Consider the following 19,032-nt stretch of genomic DNA (forward strand, 5'->3'; position numbering starts at 1 on the left):
GATGTCTTGAACTCATACTCGGCAGATTTCACCTTGCTTGTTGGCAAACTTCTGTTCCGCCTGAAGAACTTACAAGTGGTGCTGCACAGCCCGCTGGCCTGAAGGGGACATATGGGGAAGAGAGGCACACAAGGCATCTAACACTTCAGTGAAACAATTCTTCATAATGTTCATCCCCAATATAAACTCAGCAGACCCCTTATCTGTAACATTAGTTACATTCACTCCCTGCCCGCTAAGTACATGCTCTCCCAACTGAATGGTTAGCTTTTCCTGAGGGCCGGTCCTTGACCTCAGGGGAAATCCGTTTAAATCCCAGCACTGCATTTTCTAATGTCCTGACTTATTACACTTAATGCAAATGGGTCTTTGAGTCCCCGAGGGCCTATTGGGTGGAGGATTGCGGTAGTTGGGATTGCGGGTGGTAGGAGCAGGGGAAGGTTTTCTAGGCAGGGGTGGTTCACGGTTAGGGAGAGCAGGCCGGGTGGCCATCTCCTTTACAGCCTTGGTCAGTTGTTCAATGTTCTGCCTACCAGTCTGTAAGTCTGAGGCTGCAGCGGCTGACAAAGTAGATGACAACTGGCAAAGTAGATGACACTGGGGCAGGGACAGATGTGGTGGTATAGGTCTGGCTACCGCCTCTAGTGGCTCTTGAACGGGTATAAGGGGTGCACAAACTTCTTCTAAATCAGTCCCGGACTCAATCACTTGGATAGCCAATCTTTTGAAAGCGGGGATTGGCATATTGTTTTTCCCCCCCTTTTGTTAAGGGCCCCATGAATAAATCTGTCCATTAACACCTTGTTTCCCTGCTCCGGGGTTATACCATCTAATTTTTGGACAGTCTTTAGGGCATTCTGCAGGGCTACTGCATATGCTCTCAAGGTCTCACCTGGCTTTTGTTGCCTTTCATACAGCCGGAGATGTACCTCTGATGGAGAATGTGACTCAAATACCTGGTACAGTCCTTCAAAGATCTGCTCTACAGTTTCCTTCCCGGAGACTGGCCAGGTGCGGACTTCCTCCAACGCTGGTCCCTGTTGTTGTCCTGTGAGCAATTGCACCTGTTGATTAGGAGGGAAAGAGTAAAAGACAAACAAACTCTGGATCCTCTCTTTGAAATCCCTCAAGGTGAAGGGATCTCCGTTGTAGGTAGGGAGGACAGAGTTCCCCATGAATACCAGTGCAGACACTGGAACACCAAGACTGTTGATGTTGACTGCAGGCAGGGCGGGCAAGGTCCCGAATGTTGGGGCAGGTGATGACCTCGCTGCTGGAGATGTAGGGGCACTGTCGAGCTGGGTTCTGACATCCTGTTGATTTTTGAGTGCGCTGACGCTTTAAGAGAAATAAGGTGCGTTCTCCTTTAAGATGCTTACTGTATCGCTGTAGTGGCTTTGACTTGACAAATGGGGGTACTGTAATGGATGCTATTCCTCTATTTTGCAGGCACCCAGTTGTGAATAGTCTTGTGACCAGATTTGCAGGCACTATCGGGTTAATACTGACAGCTACTGGCACCGGTGACTTAATACTGACAATCGTTGGTGCTTGCAGAGTCTGCACTGCAGCGGGTGCTTGACAGATAACAGCAGAGACGAGCGCAGCAGTCGGTGCTTCCAATATGGCTGCACCCAGGGAACTTCTGGTTTTGGTCTGGTTGGCAAATCTTCCCCTGTGCAACACAGGGTGGCTCTTTGGTTCCTCCTCGCTGTACTGAAGAGGCGGTACCGCTGGGAACTGATGGGCGGAGCTGCGACCGCTCGCGCGTGGGAAACACTGGACCAAGTTAACCCTTTCTAACCCTTTCAGGTACTGACTCTGTACAGTTCATAATGGTAAATAACAGTCCTTTCTTCACCTCCCCCTCTGTTTCACCAGCGCCTTGGGTAAAACACTTTTTACTTACAAAGTCTCGTACACTTTCTGGTGCAAATTTTATCAGCATGCGATTTTCTGACAACACTGGACACAGTTCATACTGGGGGAGTACTTTAGTCATAAAGTGCACACCCCTATCCTGTTCTTAGGACGCCAAACTTGTGGTAGAGGGTGTGATGTAGGGCAGATGGAATTACCCTAGGGGCAGATGGCATCAACCCCTTGTATTCATGACGCCAGGGCATGGTTTATCCTCAATACCACCTGAAGGTATCCCGCTGGATCGTGGGCTAGGCACGGGGGCAATAATGACTCCAACGCCAAGTTACGGACAATGGTAGCTTTATAAAGTGACAGATGGAACAGTCTATACAGTTTAGCCCGGCCCACGGAGGTTACCAGTGACTTCAGAGACCTTAAAGGTTTTTTTTTTATATCAACTGGATCCAGAAAGTTAAACAGATTTGCAAATTATCTCTATTAAAAAAAATCTTAATTTTTTCAGTACTTATGAGCTGCTGAAGTTGAGTTGTTCTTTTCTTTCTAAATGTTGGACTGGGGGAGCGAGACAGCTGGAAAATACAACCCCCCCCCCCCGGATCGGCCACTGGTCAGTACAGTAAAATTGTGCAATGTGCCAGTGATGGCCACTAGGAGGGAGTATTTAATGTACAATTGAATGATTTAGTCACATACAGTCTCAATGCCAATGGATGCAGGGGCCCGTGCTAAGTCCGGCCTCTTCTTCTGGGGATAAGCGGTGGTCCTAACCTTGTTATAGTCAGTCTGAGTCAGGGCGTGGTCTTTGCCAAAGCCACGTGTGTTGTCCCTCAGCCCTGCTTATCATAAGGAGACTAAAGTTTAGTGAGCCTAGGTAATGTAATATAACAAACAAAACAGGACCATATCTGATGTCTGCTCATCCCTCCACATTATGTAGCCACAGTCCAAGGCATCCAGGTGCTGCCGTATGCAGGTGATAGAACGTGAACACAAGAAAAAAAGCTCCTGCTGGAGCTGTAAATCCCAGGACTCCGGTCTTTTATATGTGATTTTTGTACATCTCAATTTTTAAATGGATTGAATAAAGTTGAGCGTGTTTTATGGACTTGGATCTGGAGTGCTGGGATTTCCAGCTCCAGTAGGTGATTTTCCATAGGTAATGGTAATATCTTGTATAACTCCTACATATAGGTCACAAGTCATCTGCTAAAGAGTTACTGTTCTTTCTTAAAGGGGTATTCCAGGAAAAAACTTTCTTTTATCTATCAACTGACTCCAGAAAGTTAAACAGATTAGTAAATTACTTCTATTAATAGATCGTAATCCTTTCAGAACTTATGAGCTGCTGAAGTTGAGTTGTTCTTTTCTGTCTAAGTGCTCTCTGATGACACGTGTCTCGGGAACTGTCCAGAGTAGTAGCAGTAGAAGCAAATCCCCATAGCAAACCTCTTTTACTCTGTGCAGTTCCTGAGATAAGCAGAGATGTCAGCAGAGAGCACTGTTGCCTGACAGAAAAGAACAACTCAGCTTCAGCAGCTGATAAGTATTGGAAGGATTAAGATTTTTTAATAGAAGTAATTTACAAATCTGTTTAACTTTCTTGAGCCATTTGATTAAGTTTTTTTTTTTTTTTCCTGTAATACCCCTTTAAGGGCTTGCTGGGAATTGCAGTAGATTTATACAATTTTAGTGCAAGCTACTCTGAGTTGACAATAGATGTCTGTGACTGACTTGACTTGAGACTGAGTAAGCTGTGACTGTAGCTTACTTGTAGACTTGAAGGCTTGCTGATGCAGGACGGACTTGAGGCCTCCTATGGACTCCAGACACACTCTAGGACTTGTCTGTACTGCAACTCAGCAGGAAGCATATGAGCTAATAGCAGAGCTCAAAGAGAAGATACTCCTCCCAGGGCGTATATAGAGGAGGCTCTGGTGGGGTCCCATAGGTCACCCTTAGATCACATGGTCACTGATACCTCACAGGGTTACACTCACATTACAACTCACATGACAACTGGTGATCACATGTTAACATTTCTTAACCCCTTAACAACGCAGGACGTATATTTACGTCCTGCGCCGGCTCCCGCGATATGAAGCGGGATAGCGCCACGATCCTGCATCATATCGCGTCGGTCCCGGCGCTCATCAACGGCCGGGACCCGCGGCTAATACCACACATCGCCGATCGCGGCGATGTGCGGTATTAACCCTGACCGCCGCTTCTAAAGTGATAGTGACCCGGCTGCTCAGTCGGGCTGTTCGGGACCGCCGCGGTAAAATCGCGGCGTCCCGAACAGCTTACAGGACACCAAGAGGGCCCTTACCTGCCTCCTCGGTGTCCGATCGGCGAATGACTGCTCCGTGCCTGAGATCCAGGCAAGAGCAGTCAAGCGCCGATAACACTGATCACAGGCGTGTTAATACACGCCTGTGATCTGTGTAAAAGATCAGTGTGTGCAGTGTTATAGGTCCCTATGGGACCTATAACACTGCAAAAAAAAAGTTTTAAAAAAGTGTTAATAAAGGTCATTTAACCCCTTCCCTAATAAAAGTTTGAATCACCCCCCTTTTCCCATAAAAAAAATAAAACAGTGTAAAAAAATATAAAAATAAACATATGTGGTATCACCGCGTGCGTAAATGTCCGAACTATAAAAATATATCATTAATTAAACCGCACGGTCAATGGCGTACGTGCAAAAAAATTCCAAAGTAAAAAAAAAGCGCATTTTTGGTCACTTTTTACACCATTAAAAAATGAATAAAAAGTGATCAAAAAGTCCGATCAAAACAAAAATCATACCGATAAAAACTTCAGATCACGGCGCAAAAAATGAGTCCTCATACCGCCCTGTACGTGAAAAATAAAAAAGTTATAGGGGTCAGAAGATGACATTTTTAAACGTATAAGTTTTCCTGCATGTAGTTATGATTTTTTCCAGAAGTGCGACAAAATCAAACCTATATAAGTAGGGTATAGTTTTAACCGTATGGACCTACAGAATAATGATAAGGTGTAAGTTTTACCGAAATATGCACTGCGTAGAAACGGAAGCCCCCAAAAGTTACAAAATGATTTTTTTCCGTTTCGCCGTGCATTTTTGGGTAAAATGACTAATGTCACTGCAAAGTAGAATTGGCGACGCAAAAAATAAGCCATAATATGGATTTTTAGGTGGAAAATTAAAAGGGTTTTGATTTTTAAAAGGTAAGGAGGAAAAAACGAAAGTGCAAAAACGGAAAAACCTTGAGTCCTTAAGGGGTTAAACCAATAACATTCATATACATTTTACAGTATAACACATGGCAGAAAATATATATACATAAGGGGACAGGTGTCAGGGGCCCAGGGGACACTGCAGGGAGGCTGTCTGACAGGGCAGCAAGGGTACAGGGGTATAACTCCTGTACTGAGCTACCACATATATATAGTTTTCACAGGAGAACAGCATATCCAAATCAAAGCTGTACATCCAATTAGGAACATCCGTTTAACACGAATAGCTAATCAGCCAATCAGATTGCAGCAACTCGATGCATTTAGGTACGTAGACATGGTCAAGACAGCTTGACAAACTGAGCATCAAAATGGGAGAAAAAAAGAGGAATTTAGTGACCTTGAATGTTGCATGGATGTTGGTGCCAGAAGGGCTGGTCTGAGTATTTCAGAAACTGCTGATCTACTGGGATTTCCACACATAATAATTTCTAGAGTTTACAGAGAATCATCAGAAAAAGAGAAAATATCCATTTGTGTGGAAGAAGATGCCTTATTGATGACAAATGAGAATAGGCAGACTGGTTGTAGATGACAGAAATACAACAGTAACTAAAATAATCACTAGTTTCAACCAAAGTTTGCAGAATACTATATCTATACGCACAACCCGTCCAACCTTGAAGCAGATGGGCTACAGCAACCGCAAACCACACCAGGTGCCACTCCTGTGAGCTAAGAACACAAAACTAAGACTGCAATTCACACATGCTCCTGTGCAAATTATCAAATTAGGATACCTGCACCAGTGTGTAGTGCAGCTAAGAACTGTATAAGATTGCCAATTTGCCACAAAACTTAAAGGGGTACTCCGGTGCTTAGACATCTTATCCCCTATGCAAAGGAGAGGGGATAAGATGCCTGATCTCGGGAGTCCCGCCGCTGGGGGGCCCGTGATCTTGCACGCGGCACCCCGTTTGTAATCAGTCCCCGGAGCGTGTTTGCTCCGGGTCTGATAATCGGCGACCACAGGGCCAACGGCGTGTGACGTCACACCTCCGCCCCCGTGTGACATCACGCTCCGCCCCTCAATGCAAGCCTACGGGAGGGGGCGTGACAGCTGTCACGCCCCCTCCCATAGACTTACATTGAGGGGCGGAGCGTGAGGTCACATGGGGCGGAGGCGTGACGTCACACGCCGCCGGCCCCGTGAAAGACAGTAATCAGACCCGGAGCGAACACGCTCCGAGGACTGATTACAAACGGGGTGCCGCGTGCAAGATCACAGGGGTCCCCAGGGACTCTCGCGATCAGGCATCTTATCCCCTATCCTTTGGATAGGGGATAGGATGTCTAAACACCGGAGTACCCCTTTAAGGCAAGTACAGGCAACCTAGTAAAGATAATCAGTGGAGACAATCTCATGCAGAATGTTTCCCCGATGGCAATCAGAATGCAAGACAAACAGTCAAGTGGTTCACATGCAGGGGTCCCTGCAGCATTCGGGCCATGTGTTGTTATACGGCATCTAATCTAATAAATGGGCATCCTTATCATACATATATAAGGCAAATAGAATCCACCTGAACAGAAGCCTCTCCTAGAGGGCACTCCTTTGGACTGGTTCTTAAAGGGGGGCCCCAAATGTGGGACCCCCTATGATCTAATTGGGTATATGAATAGGAATTGTCTTCATGTTACAGCTGTGGGCTGGAGACCACCTTATACCACCTTACACCTTATACCCTTCACATCTATTCCTCCAATATTATACAATATCAGACTACTGTGATTATGAAGGGAACCACATAGTCTACATTCTTCATTACATGCAATAAAACAATCTAAAATATAAGTATCTAAAAAACAGTTCCGTATAAATGTATGTCCACACAAACCATAAAAAATATGTACAAAATGTAAATACAATAATGGACAGAGGAAGGCAGAGAAAACCGCATCAAAGGAGACTAGCCCTTTAAGTACACACAATGGGGAGATTTATCAAAACCTGTGCAAAGGAAAAGTTGCCCAGTTGCCCATAGCAACCAATCAGATGGCTTCTTTCATTTTGCAGAGGCCTTGTTAAAAATGAAAGAAGCAAGCTGATTGGTTGCTATGGGCAACTGCACTACTCTTCCTCTGCACAGGTTTTGATAAATCTCCCCCAATGTATACATGGCAATTGACAATCAAGCATGAACATTCTTCCAGTTCGGGTTCATGTTCGCGTCTATAGAGGGGTCACATATAGGGAGGATATTCAGTTTAGTTCATCACTGATAAACTGATGGCAACCATTTTTTCCTGAGCCAGAAATGTGTGCCAAGTAGTTGTTACCTCCTTTCTCTACCCCTCATACAAAATAAATAGCAGGGTTGACAATAGTAATAATAATTAAAATAACAACAGTAATAATAATGATGATGTAACTACAGTGATCCCTCAACTTACAATGGCCTCAACATACAATGGTTTCAGCATACAATGGTCTTTTCTGGACCATCGTAAGTTGAAACCAGATTCAGCATACAATGCTACAGACAGTCCAGATCTGTAAAACGTGTCAATGGCTGGAAGAACCGACCAATCAAAATGGGCATTCACTGGTAAAACACCTGTATTACTGAAGTGCATGCACTGACTGGTGTCTGGTAGCGCCCCCTACAGTACAGGGAGGTATTACATCAGCGGTCTTCAAACTGTGGCCCTCCAGATGTTGCAAAACTACAACTCCCAGCATGCCCGGACAGCCAAAGGCTGTCCGGGCATGCTGGGAATTGTAGTTTTGCAACATCTGGAGGGCCACAGTTTGAAGACCACTGTATTACATGTTCTGTACACTTTACCTGTACCAGGGTTAGCTGCTCCTTTGGACACCAGGTGAGGGTGACTCCATTACTTTTTTAGGACATTGTGTGTACTGTACAGGACTCCGAAGAAGCTCCTGTCCTCTACATAGACCAGTGTTTCCCAAGCAGAGTGCCCCCAGCTGTTGCAAAACTGCAACTCCCAGCATGCCCAGACAGCCTTTGGCTGTCCGGGCATGCTGGGAGTTGTAGGTTTGCAACAGTTGGAGGATCCCTGCTTGGGAAAACACTGACATTGACAGTGATTTACAGCTCCCAGCAGATCTTTATTACTTTTATATGTAAGGATTTGCTTTATCTATATTAGTTATCTACTTATTTTTCTTTAATCCTCACTTTTTCCTATTTTCGGATGACATTTTGGTGCCTTTAGAACCAATTACCAGGTTTCCATAGAGTTCTGGTCTCAACATACAATGGTTTCAACATACAATGGTCGTCCCAGAACCAATTAATATTTTAACTTGAGGGACTACTGTATGCATATATATATATATATATATATATATATATATATATATATATTTATAAATCTAACATATTAGCACTTTACAATTCTAGGGGTACAGACATAAATTGGACATTATAAAACAAAATGATGTTTAATCAAAGGTAATAACTGTGCTTTTATTAAAGGGGGCTTTGCAAAAGTGCACCCTAGTGCAATACTGCATATTCTAGTCTAAGCTTTAACATGATAGAGATTCTCATCCATCCCAATTGGATTTTGGCTGAGGAATCCGGGTCACAGGTCAATCACACAGTAAGCAAACTGTGATCAGGCCTCATTTATTCTTTTGAATAGAAAATGGCAATCCTTCAGAGGACAATGTACCCATAAACCCCTGGCAGGGTGGGCATGTCACAGAAACACACAATAGAAGGTTCAAGACAAAGGGATATTTTTAATTGGCCGTATGAAGTGCATTCATTTAACAGAGTGCTGCTTTAACCCCTTCCCGCAGAATGTCATATATAAACGCCGGGTTGTGCAGTGCGTTCGCGCATCCCGGCGTTTATAAATGACATTCAGTTAACCCGGCGATGCGCAGCATCGCACGGGTTAACTGGCAGAAGTCCCGCTGTTTCCAGCAGGGGACAACTTCTGCTTCACCCCCAGGACCATCAATTGATGGTCCTGGTCAGCGATCACTGTGATTGGTCCCTGTGGACCAATCACAGTGATCTGGGGTGAAAGTTCAGATCCCCCGCACTGCCCGCCCCTGGAAGTCGGGCAGAACGGGGGACGAAGCGCTGCAGGGGCTCGCGGGGACCTGCAGGATAGGGGGGGGGGACACGAGGGGACCGGCGGACTTACCTGATCCAGCGGCGGGACCGAGGAGCAGCGCGGGACCGGCCACGTGGACGAGCAGCGACGGGTGAGTATATGGTCCTCAGAGGCAGCAGTGAAGATCTTCACTGCTGCTTCTAGGAGTCTGAAAACTACAACTCCCAGCATGCCTAGACAGCCTTTGGCTGTCCGGGCATGCTGGGAGTTGTAGTTTTGCAACATCTGGAGGGCCCCAGTTTGGAGACCATTGTATAATGGTCTCCAATCTGTGCTCTTCCAGCTGTTGCAAAACTACAACTCCCAGCATGCACTGACTGTCCAGGCATGCTGGGAGTTTTAGTTAAGCAACATCTGGCCCTTCAGATGTTGCCGAACTACAACTCCCAGCATGCCCTTCAGCTGTCTGGGCATGCTGGGAGTTGTAGTTTTGCAACAGCTGGAGACACACTGGTTGGGAAACATTGTTTCTAACTCAGTGTTTCCTAACCTGTGTGCCTCCAGCTGTTGCAAAACTATAACTCCCAGCATGCACTAAAAGACCATGCATGCTGGGAGTTGTAGTTTTGCAACATCTGGAGGGCCCCAGTTTGGAGACCATTGTATAATGGTCTCCAATCTGTGCTCTTCCAGCTGTTGCAAAACTACAACTCCCAGTATGCACTGACTGTCCAGGCATGCTGGGAGTTTTAGTTCAGCAACATCTGGCCCTTCAGATGTTGCCGAACTACAACTCCCAGCATGCCCTTCAGCTGTCTGGGCATGCTGGGAGTTGTAGTTTTGCAACAACTGGAGACACACTGGTTGGGAAACATTGTCTGTTTCTAACTCAGTGTTTCCTAACCTGTGTGCCTCCAGCTGTTGCAAAACTATGACTCCCAGCATGCACTAACAGACCATGCATGCTGGGAGTTGTGGTTTTGCAACAGCTGATGCAAGCCCCCCCGCCCCGCCACCCCCGTGAATGTACAGGGTACATTCACATGGGCGAGGCTTTTACAGTGGGTTTCTCGCATCTTGAGATGCAGCAAATTTTGCGCTGGGAAACTCGCTGTAACCCCCCGCCCATGTGACTGTACCCTAAAAACACTACACTACACTAACACAAAATAAAATAAAAAGTTAAAAACACTACATATACACATACCCCTAAACAGCCCCCCTCCCCCAATAAGAACATCCGGTACACCACTGTTTCCAAAGCAGAGCCTCCAGCTGTTGAAAAACAACAACTCCCAGTATTGTCGGACAGCCGTTGACTGTCCAGGCATGCTGGGAGTTTTGCAACAGCTGGAGGCACCCTGTTTGGGAATCACTGGCGTAGAATACCCCTATGTCCACCCCTATGCAAATCCCTAATTTAGGCCTCAAATGCACATGGCGCTCTCACTTTGGAGCCCTGTCGTATTTCAGGGCAACAGTTTAGGGTCACATATGGGGTATCGCCGTACTCGGGAGAAATTGTGTTACAAGGTTTGGGGGGTATTTTCTTCTTTAACCCTTCATGAAAAGGAAATGTTGGGGTCTACACCAGAATGTTAGTGTAAAATTTTTTTATTTTTTACACTAACATGCTGATGTTGCCCTATACTTTACATTTTCACAAGAGGTAAAAGGGAAAAAAGCCCCCCAAAATTTGTAACGCAATTTCTCCCGACTACAGAGATACCCCATATGTGAGCGCAAAGTGCTCTGGGGGCGCACAACAAGGCCCAGAAGGGAGAGCGCACCATGTACATTTGAGGTGATTTGCACAGGGGTGGCTGATTGTTACAGCGGTTTTGACAAACGCAAAAAAAAAAAAACCCCACATGTGACCCCATTTCGGAAACGACACCCCTCACGGAATGTAATGAGGGGTGCAGTGAGAATTTACCCCCCACAGGTGTCTGACGAATCTTTGGAACAGTGGTCCATGAAAATGAAAACTTGTACAGCCCACTGTTCCAAAGATCTGTCAGACACCAGTGGGGGGCAAATGCTCACTGTACCCCTTGTTACGTTCCTCAAGGGGTCTAGTTTCCAAAATGGTATGCCATGTGTGTTTTTTTTTGCTGTTCTGACACCTTAGGGGCTTCCTAAATGCGACATGCTCCCCGAGCAAAATTTGCTCTCAAAAAGCCAAATATGACTCCTTCTCTTCTGAGCATTGTAGTTCGCCCATAGTGCACTTCAGGTCAACTTATGGGGTACCTCCATACTCAGAAGAGATGGGGTTACAAATTTTGGGGGGTATTTTCTGCTATTAACCCTTGCAAAAAGGTGAAATTAGGGGGGAAACACACATTTTAGTGGAAATTTTTTTTTTTTTTTTTTACATATGCAAAAGTCGTGAAACACCTGTGGGGTAATAAGGCTCACTTTATTCCTTATTACATTCCTCAAGGGGTCTAGTTTCCAAAATGGTATGCCATGTGGGTATTTTTTGCTGTTCTGGCACCATAGGGGCTTCCTAAATGCGACATGCCCCCCGAGCAAAATTTGCTCTCAAAAAGCCAAATATGACTCCTTCTCTTCTGAGCATTGTAGTTCGCCCATAGTGCACTTCAGGTCAACTTATGGGGTACCTCCATACTCAGAAGAGAAGGGGTTACAAATATTGGGGGGTATTTCCTGCTATTAACCCTTGGAAAAATGTGAAATTTGGGGGGAAACACACATTTTAGTGAAAAAAAATATTTTTTTTTTACATATGCAAAAGTCGTGAAACACCTGTGGGGTATTAAGGCTCACTTTATTCCTTGTTATGTTCCTCAAGGGGTCTAGTTTCCAAAATGGTATGCCATGTGAGGGTTTTTTGCTGTTCTGGCACCATAGGGGCTTCCTAAATGCAACATGCCCCCCAAAAACCATTTCAGAAAAACGTACTCTCCAAAATCCCCTTATCGCTCTTTCCCTTCTGAGCCCTCTACTGCGCCCGCCGAACACTTAACATAGACATATGAGGTATGTGCTTACTCGAGAGAAATCAGGCTACAAATATAAGTATACATTTTCTCCTTTTACCCCTTGTAAAAATTTAAAAATTGGGTCTACAAGAACATGCGAGTGTAAAAAATGAAGATTGTGAATTTTCTCCTTCACTTTGCTTCTATTCCTGTGAAACACCTAAAGGGTTAAAATGATGACTGAATGTCATTTTGAATACTTTGGGGGGTGCAGTTTTTATAATGGGGTCTTTTGTGGGGTATTTCTAATAAGAAGACCCTTCAAATCCACTTCAAACCTGAACTGGTCCCTGAAAAATAGTGAGTTTGAAAATTTTGTGAAAAATTGGAAAATTGCTGCTGAACTTTGAAGCCCTCTGGTGTCTTCCAAAAGTAAAAACTCGTCACTTTTATGATGCAAACATAAAGTAGACATATTGTATATGTGAATAAATTTTTTTTTTATTTGTAATATACATTTTCCTTACAAGCAGAGAGCTTCAAAGTTAGAAAAATGCAAAATTTTCAAATTTTTCATCAAATTTTAGGATTTTTCACAAGGAAAGGATGCAAGTTACCAAAAAATGTTACCACTACGTTAAAGTAGAATATGTCACGAAAAAACAATCTCGGAATAAGAATGATAACTAAAAGCATTCCAGAGTTATTAATGTTTAAAGTGACAGTGGTCAGATGTGCAAAAAACGCTCTGGTCCTTAAGGCCAAAATGGGCTTGGTCCTGAAGGGGTTAAGGGGTGCATCTATCTATATTTGCATACATACATATATATATGTTTATGTGTGTATAAATACCTCTATATAATGCTCAAATTATACCTCTATACTTAATGAAAATCATATAGTGTACCATATAGTGTAATAAAGAAGGAGCGGAAAAAAGTCCAGCAACTCATCGCAGTGTATGAGTCAGCAGCGTCTTGAAGCCACCATGGATAGCCGGGATCGTGCGGGAAGCTCACGATTTCAGTTTTTCTCAGTTACTTGCATTTTTGTACCATATAGTGTATTGATAGCACATCCATAAAATGACCACATAATAATGCTATGCAGTACTAAAATAAAGCTGCCATACAGTATCCATGTAATCACTTTGTAACGATATGATTTAACAAATGGCATGCAAAAATGTGTGATAGGTGTGGGTCCCACCTTTAAGACCCATATCTATGTCTAGAATGAGAGCCCCAATGCCCCATCTAGGCCGGAGAAGGAGAGAATTCCAAAAACAGCAAAGTTAGCTTTATAACTTAAAGGGTACCTCTCATCAAAAAAACTTTTGATATATTATAGATTAATGTATGCAGAATAACTTCACAATTGCATGTTATTAAAAAATATGCTTCTTTCTATTTAATTTTCCACTTTGAAGAAATGACCACTAGGGGTCTCCCTACCAGTCCTGCCAGCAAGCATTTCAGACTCCTGCTGGAGTCCTAAACACTACAAGCTGCCAGTCTGCTTTGTTCTCAAAGGAGAACACTCAGAGCTGCCAGCCTGCTTTGTTCACAGCCTGTTTGGCTGTGAACAAAGCAGGCTGGCAGCTCTGAGTGTTTAGGACTCCAGCATGAGTCAGAAATGCTTGCTGACAGGACTGATCGGGAAAAATACAATAGAAAGAAACATATTTTTCATTAACATGTTATTGGAAAGTTATTCAACATTCATTAATCTAAAATATATCAAAAGTTTATTTGATGAGAGGTACCCTTTAACCACAGACATTGCACAGTGTGGTTTTGCAAAAGCTATTTTTAATAACCCTGACGACCTTGTTCTGCAGATAGGTGCAGGTTTCAGAGGCGGGCACTTTCTGTGGCAGAGCTCTATAGTCTCTCTGCTCTTACAATAAAGAATCCTCTTCTATGCTAATGTGAAATTCTTCTTTCCCCTAGATTTCCCCTTATTATAGATACAGTCATAAATATAAAAAGATCATAGAAGAGATTGGATCTATGTACACATAGTTAAAAGGCTGCCTCTCAGTTATTTTTTTCTTTTTCTAAACAAAATAACCCAAATTTTGATAATACTTCTGGGTAACAATCCATTTTATTCAGTTGACCACACAATCTTTCTTTTGCATTGCTGTCCAAAACTGTACACAATATTATATGCAGTCTGACTAGTTATTTGTTCAGTAGTAGAACTATGTTCAAGTCATGTGCATCTACTGTATTCCCCTTTTTATAAACCCATGACCTACGGTAATTTGCCTTGGCAGCAGCTCCCTGACACTGGTTGCTACAGGTAATTTTACTGTCACCTAAAAGTCCTTTTTCACTTCTCTTGTAAACATTGTTTTTAGGAAGTAATTTTTGAATGGATTTCCCATCCCATTATGCATAACCTTTATCAGTGTTTAACCTCATATGCCTCTTCACAGCCCAAGTCTCCAACTTATCCACATCGATTTGTAACAGGGCTCTGTCCTCTATAGTGTTAATTCATTTACACAGTTTATTATTATCTGAAAAACTGTTCAATCCCACCTACAAAGTCATTTATAAATATATTTAAGAGATGGGCACAAATACCCTAGTGCCACTCCACAGTGTCCCAATCAGAGTATGCACCATTAATCATCTGTTTCCTATCCCTAAGCCATTTCTTTACCCACTTGCACATATTATCACCAAGCATTCCTATGTTACGTACAAACCTTGTGGCACTGTATCAAATGCTTTGGAACAGTCAAAATACATGACATCCAATGACTCATCCCAGTCCAGTGTTGAATTCATCTTCTCATAAAAGGTGACCAGAGTAGTTTGACGGGACCAATCCCTCATAAACCCATGCTGATACTGAGTTATACAATTTTTTTAACCAGCAGGGTCCTCCTGAGCCTCCTCGGAGTGTCATCTACAGTCTATCAACGTTTTTGTTCTGCTTCTGTGCAGCCTTCTATTCCTGTGCACATTTCCTCAAGCTGCTACGTTCCTGGTCTATTCCTCTACACATTCCCACCCCATTCCTAGTCTTATTCCTTGTTTCTGATACCTTCTTGTTTCATCTGAGGCTTATTCTTAATCAATGTTCTTCATATCGCTGGGTTCTGTCCTAAGCCTGTTCCTAATAGCTGTTCCTCTGTCCTAGGTCTCTTGTTTTGTTTGGTCATACTGGTACCTCCTAGATTCACCACTGACCTGCTCCAAGACATCGGTTATAGCCTGGTTCTGACTTGGTGTCTGGATTGTGTTCTCAGTATATTCTAGTTCCTGTCCTGTCTTCATTCCGTGTCCTGTTATAGTGCTGCACATGCCTGCCAACTAGTGACCATAACTGAACCAAGTCTAGGGGATCACTCTACAGCGAAGTCCATTTCTCAATGGTGGTCAAGGGTTAAATTCTTAGACTTCCCACCCCAGTCTAGCCTGCAGCAGTTGTAGCCTAAGTACAAATCATAGGTCAAAAGACCACACTATTATCTAGTTTGTAGAAGGCAACATTTGACACCAAATAAATCCAAAGCACCTATATGGGCATCGTGTTACTGTGACCTGGCTGAAGATTTGCCTTGGGCACCACAACAGTCAATGAACAAGACCCTTTAGAACCCAACTAAGTATTTGCCTCCAGGTAAGACAAATTTGGTGACATTAACTCTCTTACCAGGGTCATATGTAGTAATAAGATCAGTCTGGCTATTGTTTTCAAGGAAATATTATTCCACCGATGCTGCTCAGAGGATTATGTCAACAGGAAATATGAAATGTAATTGATGTTCTTGTTTAGAACGCTGATGCTATCTCAGAAAAATGTGTCTCCAGACGAAAAGAAGTATAGTAGATAAATAAATCCGGCTTAAGATGCCCTTATCTGAGCTGAACATATGACCTAATATGGGGTCATGTATCTCTTTATGATCTTCGCCTTATATTGATTATAGCGTGGGCAAATGCCTAGGAGTCAACTCAATCTACAACCTGCCACATTCTGTCCTTGTGGTTTATTCTAAACCTTCTTCTCATAGGCCGAGATCTCACATCATGGTACCAGCTGCGTGTCCACTTCCCTCTGGAACAGGTGTCAAGCAAGGCCAGTCATCCCGTTATTTGGTGGCAATATTGGCAGTAATATATAGGCTAAGAGAACTGTAGTATTATTTTGGCATGACACAGAATAAAGATGTAAGAAAGTTTGGTTTAATTGTATTACATTTGCTTATTATTTGACACATTATGGAGGTATTAATTTGGCCCAAATACTGATACTTCTTTCTTCCATAACACAAAGCAGGGGGTCCCGCACATGTTTTGCCCAGGCGCCACCACAAACCTTTATCCAGCACTGCTGTATCATACAGCTGACCCTTCCATTTGACTGGTTGCATATGGCTTATATAATAGTCGTTAAATCTGTTCATGGAGTATCATAACATTGCAATAATATACCAAGATTACAGCAATTAACACAACAAATGATAATGTGTCCTATAAACACTCATTTGGTTTAATTCCAATGATTCATCCGGACCCCACACGTCTCTCACCACCCTGGACAGACAACTTCCTCTCACCGTTAATTAGCCGCTCTACAAGATGTTGCCACAGACTTGTTGGTGTTTCCTCTTCTATTCATCTGCCAATTTGTGCACAATAGCCACTTATACATAGGACTGTTCTGAGCTCAGCCAATTGTGCCAAGATGACATCTGCTACATGGGGGGGGGGGGGGGGGGAATAAGAACAAATGGGGCAATAATAATTAATTATTATTAATTATAATTAATGAATTAACAATATATATTATAATATATTGTTATTATTATTAATTAATAATTAGACACTCTCAATCATTGTGGTGTTATACTACAGGGAAAAGGAAGCGATAACCACACTAAGATAAGATGTCTGATCACGGGGGTCCCGCCGCTGGGGACCCCAGCAATCTCGGCTGCAGCACCCCAGACATCCGGTGCACAGAGTGAACTTTGCTCCATGCCAGATGACTGGCGATGCAGAGCAGTGGCTCGTGACGTCACACCCCGCTCGTTACGTTCACGGCCATGCCCCCTCATTGCAAGTCTATGGGAGGGGCCATTACGCCCCCTCCCATAGACTTGCATTGAGGGGGCATGGCCATAACGTCACGAGCCTTCGGCACTGCACCCGACGCTCTACAGGAATGCTGGGTGCAGCAGGGAGATCCTTGGATACGGGATAAGATGTCTAGGGCCTAGTACCCCTTTAAATACTCAAAAGAAAAAGTGTATACTAATCCATGGTGCTTAACCAACATTAATTTGGAACAACAACAAAAACAAAGATAATGTACAAATGGAAGCACACCAAGGAATTGAAGTAGATCAAAAATCACTATCTTTATTGAGAGCATATATATGACATGACAAAAACAGAAAAAATGATGACAGACACTGAAAAATTTAAACCATTTAAAAAGGCCCACACTGGGCCACACCACACAAACGAGACATGGTATATGTCTTCCTGGACAAGGGCTGAGATATAAGGCGTTCCAACCAATAACAGTGTCACTCCTGAGGAAGTCACTCAGTGACGGAACGCGTGGAGTTTTTTGGACCTGGGCGGAAGGGTGATATCTTGCTCTAACCTTGTTTGCAGGCCTTGCCTCTTCATATCTGGCCTTTTATTCGCATTTGTCTCCTATTTACCTGTCTCTAATTGATGACTTTCATATATAGCACTTTATTTCTAGGAGCCGTGCATGTCACTCTCTGATATCTTCACTGTGAGACCATCTGATGCTTTTTTACTGTGATGTTTCTTATTGTGTATTTCACCTTTTGGTGAGCTCCAGTGATTTAGGCTAGGTAGAGGCACAGTTCTTCTGCACGTTTTTCATCTGTTATTGGTTGGAACGACTTATATCTCAGCCCTTGTCCAGACGAGACATATACTATGTCTCGTTTGTGTGGTGTGGCCCAGTGTGGGCCTTTTTAAATGGTTTTAATTTTTCAGTGTCTGTCATCATTTTTTCTGTTTTTGTCATGTCATATATATGCTCTCAATAAAGATAGTGATTTGTGATCTACTTCAATACCTTGGTGTGCTTCCATTTGTACATTATCTTTGTTTTTGTTGTAGTACCCCTTTAAAGACACAAAATGGCAGCTGTAATCTTTGACCAGTTTTCTATAAAGATGAATAAGACACCATGGTACCTTATAGGCTGTGATTAGATTTCTTCAAACAATGACACTATACCTGTGTGCGTGGTATTCCAGCTCAACCCCATTGACTTCAGAAAAGCCACCCTAAAATATGGACATGCCCATGGACAGGGGAGGCCTTGTTTCTAGAAGAAAGCAGCCTTTTTTTTTTAGTAATCTTGTACACACTCTTACAAATACAGGTTTAGCAGAGTGTAGATAGATAATGCATACAGAACAGATAATACATTGTAAAATCACTGTGCTCAATGACATACTTGGCTCTACTACACCTTAGACATCCATTAGGATTACTCATGTGGAGACCCTTCAGTCTCCTTGACACCTGTGTTTCTAACACACTCATGTAGGGGATTTGAATGCATTACTCAAGATCTGACAGAGTTCTTTTTTGAAGTGTACCTATAATTTACAAAAACATTTTATATACTGTAGATAATATCATTATATGTATATTTGTAATATACTTTGGTTAAAACTTAGTATATTTATGGGTGAAAAAATGCTGTTCCTGCAGCTATTGTCTATGTGTATCTGTGAGGAAACCAAATATAGGAAGTGAAGGCAGGATAAGCATGGCTCTGTGCAGGCTCCGGGCTTGTCAATCCTCCTGCTGTGTGAGCCAGGGGCATGTCATAGAGCCTCAATGTACTGAACTCTGCTTGT

At 43.3% G+C, this 19,032-nt stretch overlaps 1 protein-coding gene across 2 annotated transcripts in view; it reads left to right on the forward strand.

Moving 5' to 3' along the window:
- The window catches only part of LOC130275986 (laminin subunit beta-2-like), a 133,965-nt gene that overhangs the window by 11,097 nt on the left and 103,836 nt on the right, over window positions 1–19,032 (forward strand). The window contains exon 1 of one of the 2 annotated variants that reach the window (XM_056524750.1): window positions 1,791–1,812. The exons of the other annotated variant lie outside the window; for it this stretch is intronic. The gene's annotated coding sequence lies outside the window, so the exon portion shown is untranslated. Of the gene's footprint in view, window positions 1–1,790; window positions 1,813–19,032 lie in introns of those variants that run through there. 2 annotated transcript variants of the gene reach the window in all.

The sequence above is a fragment of the Hyla sarda genome, chromosome 6 (genome assembly GCF_029499605.1).
Source record: "Hyla sarda isolate aHylSar1 chromosome 6, aHylSar1.hap1, whole genome shotgun sequence".
Taxonomy (NCBI): Eukaryota; Metazoa; Chordata; class Amphibia; order Anura; family Hylidae; genus Hyla; species Hyla sarda.